This window comes from Pan paniscus, chromosome 3 (genome assembly GCF_029289425.2).
Source record: "Pan paniscus chromosome 3, NHGRI_mPanPan1-v2.0_pri, whole genome shotgun sequence".
NCBI lineage: Eukaryota > Metazoa > Chordata > Mammalia > Primates > Hominidae > Pan > Pan paniscus.
In genome coordinates, this window is record NC_073252.2 from 126,884,960 (window position 1) to 126,891,142 (window position 6,183).

The 6,183-nt window shown below is 44.3% G+C and overlaps 1 pseudogene; it reads left to right on the plus strand.

The window, feature by feature from the left end:
- The first annotated feature begins 5,152 nt into the window (after positions 1–5,152).
- Positions 5,153–6,183, plus strand: LOC100975585 (uncharacterized protein C2orf27A-like; annotated as a pseudogene).

Here is a 6,183-nt window from a genome sequence, read left to right on the forward strand (position 1 = left end):
GATAAATGACAGCTGAGACTCTAGCACAGGAAGGTGTACTAGAGTTCATTCTCATGACTATTACTTATAACATCTTCCCTCTTTCCTTGATTGTCCAAAAATTATAAATAAAATATTATATATGATGTTTACAATTTGTCTGAAATTTACTTCTTGGGAACTGATCATGTTCACTGTGAAAAAAAAAAATTTAAATACCAAGGTCTCTAGTTTTTATAAAATTTCATTATAATACATAAGACGGACCCACACATTTCAACTGCCTGTAATGTGGGGACACATGATTGTGAAGTAAATGAGATATCCAGTAAGTACCTGGCTAGGTTTCGCCACAGGTGCCAACAGCCCTACTAGGCCACCAGATTCTGTCCCCATCCTGGCTCTTTCTGGCACCATATGGTAACAGTTTTTGTCAATTTAATTATTGGGGCTAGGCTTTTGGGTCTTGTGGCTGCTGGCACATCTAAACAGTCTCAGTGGCTCCAATAATCGCCCAGTTAGTTGGCATCCTTTCATGGGCTTGATCCAGAAAGATTGGCCACAAGAATCCTGGAGACATGGAAACCACCTCCTGTCACTGTTTTCCCAGATGGAGTCATCCTATGATCCTTTCTTCTTTCTTTCACTCTGTCCTCTATAACATTGTCCCCCCTCTTCCATAGAAGAAGATAAAGAACCTTTGCCTTAGGACTCTTAACCCCAAAATCAATTTTGAGTATAGTAGATGATCTGTTGGTTTCTATCCTCTCCCTAGTCACCTTTCCCTCTAAAATGGGAGTGGACTAAGGCTTTACAAGCTTCAACGTAAAAATAAAACTTAAAAAAATTTAAAAACTTAAATGAGAAAATGTGGTGAAACATCTTTGTGATATTGGGCAGGGGAAAAGATTCTCTAATCAAGACCCCAAAGTTCTGATCAGAATGAAAAATATTATTAGATTTGACTACAGTGGAATAGCAGCTCCATGTTCAGGGGAAGTCGTGATAGACAAACTGGAAAGAAAGAGGTTAGATTGAGAAAACTCACACAACAATTGGAAGCAGTAAGCAATACAAAGACTTCCTACAAATCAGCTATGAAAACCAACAGGAAAATTAGGAAACGAAATGAACAGGCACTTTATAGACAGGGAAACTGAAGAGACAAATAAGCATATGAAAAATGTTCTAACTGACAAATAACCATTCTGTCCTATAAATAAAATACATTCCTGTTAGGGAATAAAGTATAACATCAAATAATGTTAAATGCTGGTGAGAATGTGAGGCAATAGGACTTTAATCTATGGCTGGTGAAAATGTGACCGGCACAGCTCCTCTGGCCAGCAAATTGTCACACCTGTTCAGTATACATATTTTCCCCTGATCCAGAACTCCCACTACTGAGTACAGCACCCCAGGTGTCACCACCGGGCCACAGAAGACAGGAGCCAAGATCTTAATCACACTGTACTTTCTTGTAGGGAAGCCTTGGGCCAACTTAGGGTTCTTCAATAGTGGGATTAATGAATGAAACTGAGTCTGTAGAGAGTACAGAAGAAACAATAACAGCCAATATTCACACAGTGCTTATGATGTGTTCTAATGCATACATGTATTAATTAATAACAGCCATTTATTATTAATGCTCCCGTGTTATAGGTCAAGACACAAGAGGTGTAGAGAAATCAGGAGAATAGCCTGGCTCAGAGCAGGGGAGCCAGGTTGGCACTCTGCCCCCAATAGTCTGTGTTCCAACCACTGAAGGAATTGCAAGGGGATGGAATGAGATGAGAAGCAATCCCCAAACAGCAATTTCCATCATGTTCATATAATGGCAAGGGATGAGGAGCCCTATCAGATATCCAGCAAGATGAGACATTCAGGGTGATGAGGCATCCAGGGTGGAGGGTTCTTCCTAAAAGTGAATTTTACAAGGAAATACAGATGGACCTAGGAAAAGGTTTAAGAGCCTGACTAAAGTTTGGTTAAGTGAAGAATCATGATCACATCTCTATCTGTCTGTCTGTCTATCTATCTACCCATTTCTATCTCTGTTGATCTATCATCTACTTATCATCTATCTGTCTAATCAAAGCTGCAGAAATTTCATTGATTCCATATTGAGTAATTTTATGGGGATCACAGAAAAAAAAATTTCTTTATTCTTTTTCATTTCTCCCTAATCTCTCTAAGTTCCACTAATCAGAACCTCAAACTTTAATGACATTGATGTCAACTTCCTTGTATAAAATAAGGCATAAAATAAAATTTCCATGTCTTTTGTTGTTGCCCTAATGTTCCATCTTTCATGTATTTCTTTTCGTTTTTTTTTTTTTTGAGGCAGAGTCTCACTCTCGTTGCCCAGGCTGGAGTGAAAGGCGTGATCTCGGCTCACCGCAACCTCCGCCTCCCAGGTTAAAGTGATTCTCCTGCCTCAGCCTCCCGAGTAGCTGGGATTACAGGCATGTGCCACCATGCCCAGCTAATTTTGTATTTTTAGTAGAGACAGGGTTTCTCCATGTTGGTCAGGGTGGTCTTGAACTCCCAACCTCAGGTGGTCTGCCCGCCTCAGCCTCCCAAAGTGCTGGGATTACAGGCATGAGCCACTGTGCCTAGAAATCTTTCATGTATTTCTGAGTATATTTGTACCATTTTCAAATACAGTCCTGCACTGCATAATGACATTTTGGTCAACAACAGACTACACATAAGACAGTGGTCCCATAAGATTATAATGGAACTATCACATATAGCAACATCATTACAACATCTGTTGTAATGTCACAGTGTTATGCATTACTTACATGTTTGTGGTGATGTGGGTGTGAACATACAATTATGTATGGTGCATAATGCTTGATGAAAATAACAAATGATGATGTTAATGTTCTATGTATTTACTATTCTACAGTTTTTATTGTTATTTTAGAGTATATTCTTACTACTTTTTTTTTAAGTTAACTATGAAACAACCTCAGGCAGTTCCTTCAGGAGGTTTCCAGAAGAAGGCATTATTATCATAGGAGATGACAACTCCATTGTTGTGGGAAGTCAGGGACCCCGAACGGAGGGACCGGCTGGAGCCACGGCAGAGGAACATAAATTGTGAAGATTTCATTTTAATATAGACATTTATCAGTTTCCAAATAATACTTTTATAATTTCTCATGCCTGTCTTTACTTTTATGTCTTAATCCTGTTATCTTTGTAAGCTGATGATGTATGTCACCTCAGGACCACTGTGATAATTGTGTTAACTGTACAAATTGATTGTCAAACATGTGTGTTTGAACAATATGAAATCAGTGCACCTGGAAAAAGAACAGAATAACAGCAATTTTTAGGGAACAAGGGAAGACAACCATAAAGTCTGACTGCCTGCGGGGTCGGGCAAAAAGAGCCATATTTTTCTACTTGCAGAGAGCCTATAAACAGATGTACAAGTAGGAGAAATATCGATAAATTCTTTTCCTAGCAAGGAATATTAATATTAATATCCTGGGAAAGGAATGCATTCCTGTGGGGAGGTCTATAAACGACCACCCTGGGAGTGTCTGTCTTATGTGGTTGAGATAAGGACTGAGATACGCCCTGGGTCTCCTGCAGTACCCTCAGGCTTACTAGTGTGGAGAAAAACTCCGCCCTGGTAAATTTGTGGTCAGACCAATTCTCTGCTCTCGAACCCTGTTTTCTGTTGTTTAAGATGTTTATCAAGACAATACGTACACCACTGAACATAGACCCTTATCAGTAGCTCTGCTTTTTGCCCTTTGAAGCATGTGATCTTTGTACCTACTCTCTGTTTTTACACCCCCTCCCCTTTTGAAACCCTTAATAAAAAACTTGCTGGTTTGAGGCTCAGGTGGGCATCACGGTCCTATATATAGGTGATGTCACCCCCGGCAGCCCAGCTGTAAAATTCCTCGTTTTGTACTCTTTCTCTTTATTAGCCAGCTGACAATTTTGGAAAATAGAAATAACCTATGTTGAAATATTGGGGGCAGGTTCCCCCATTACTCTGTGCATGTTACTGCCCCTGAAGACCTTCCAGTGGGACAAGATATGGAGGTGGAGGACAGTGCTATTGATGATCCTGACCCTGTTTGTGTTTGTGTCTTGGTTTTATAAAAAAGTTTTAAAAGTAAAATAAATAAATAATAGAAAAAAGCTTGTAGAATAAGGTTATAAAGAAATAAAATATTTTTGTACAGCTATATAATTTGTGTGGTTTTTTGTTTGTTTATTTGTTTGAGACAGGGTCTCACTCTGTCACCCAGGCTGGAGTGCAGTGGCGCAATCACAACTCACTGCAGCCTCGACCTCCTGGGGCCCAGGGATCCTCCTGCCTCAGAAAGACACCAGTCCTCCAGGTAGACATCAGGTCCCAGGTGGACACTGGACTCAAGGTGTACATCAGGTGCCAAGTTGACAACCAGGTCCCAAATAGACAGCAAGGCCCTTGGTGGACAGCAGGCCCATGTTGAATACCAGACTCATGTAGACATCTACCATGCCTTAGGTAGATACATAGGCTCCAGGTGGACATTAGACACACAGTCCCCAGGTGATCATCAGGACCCAGGTGAAAACTGAGGCCTTAGGTGCATATCAGGCCTTAAGTGGACACCCAAGCCCCAGGTTGATCCCCAGGTCCGAGGTGATTACCAGGCCCCAGGTGGACACCAGGCCTTAGGTGAACAACAGGACCCAGTAGGCCATCAGACCCCAGCTGGATACCAGTTTCCAGGTGAACACAAGGTCCCAAGTAGGACATAAGCCCAAGGCGGACATCAGGCCCAGGTGGACACACAAGCCCCAGGTGGAAATCAGGCCTGAGGAGAACATCTGGCACCTGGTGGACATCAGGTGCAGGTGTACAAGCAGGCCCTGGGCAGACATAACTATGTATAGGTAAGGAGTTGACCTGGGGGAAAGGTGAACACCTCAGTGGGGTCCTGAGCAGGTCTTATGGAAGGAAGAGGCCAAGAGAATGGAAACTTAAGCGACCTCACTTCCTTGATGACAGACCTGAACAGAAGAAGATAACTCTGGTAACCAGGTGCCCATATCTTAGAGTTAGCCCTGTAGCCAGCTCACTTGGTGGGAGTCGCTCAGGAGAGGAAGCTGTTCTCATGCCGCATCCCCACATCTTGAGGCTCCTGCTTCAGGAATGGCGGGAGTGAGAGCCTTTTCTGATGATGTCGATGAAGGCTCATCCCTCACCCCAGACACCTCTGGCCATTTGACTGAAGGCACCCCAGGTACCTTAGGGCAGGCCTCACTAGTGATCCCATCAGGGCCTCATCTGCACGTTGTCCTTGTCCTCATCTGGCTGGAGCCTCTGGAGCCCCTCGAGGCACAGGCACATGTGAGGTGGCTTGCAGTCTGGAAGACTTTCTGGGGATGGTATTTTCAGGCTGAATTCCTTTAAATTCAATGAGGTTGTTTTTGTGTTTGGAAATTCCACTGGAAAGTGACTGATGTTTGTGACCCTTTCTCCTTTTTCAGCTCCTGCTCCATATGCAGCAATACAGGAACTTCCAGCAATACAGGAACTTCCAGCACTGTTAAGCCAGTGCCAGCACCAGGGGAAGAGCGCCCTCAGGGACAGTGTTGGAGCTAGAGGAAGCTCCACAGCCCTCTTGCCGCTGCCCTGGTACAGCCAAGGACCAGCCCAATGAGGAGCTGCCTGACATCATGGCACCTACTGTAGCCACTGGCCTCAGCCCTGGATCTGAAAGTGTGGCTGGAGCTAGAGGTGGCAGAGATGGGGTGGCCAACATGGCCCCAGCCAGCAGCTCCCACACTGCTCCTGGTCCTGGGCACAGTGGGAGTCATGGAGGTGGAGACCAGGGTGTGCAGCCTGGGCTCCTCTGCCTCACTGGAGAGAAGCTTCTCTCATTAAACAGAGCTGTTGCTGTGCTCCTGCAGGACCTGCTTGAGCTACTGCTGCTGGGGGTGTATATCTGCCTGCAAAAAGTGCTACAGAGCAGGAAAAGGAGCCTGCGAGGAGGCGTTCTAGCAGCTCCTCCTGCACCCAGAGGTGGTCTCTTCCTCCAGGCATGGACGTCTGTCCTCAACTGGGCATCTGGGCTGTTTGTCCCTGATGTGCTGCCAAGGATGGGCTCTTCTTGACAGGTGGGTGGGGGATGCAGGGGCCAGGGGGGCATCTCCAAAGGATATAGGAACTGAAGCTTCCAA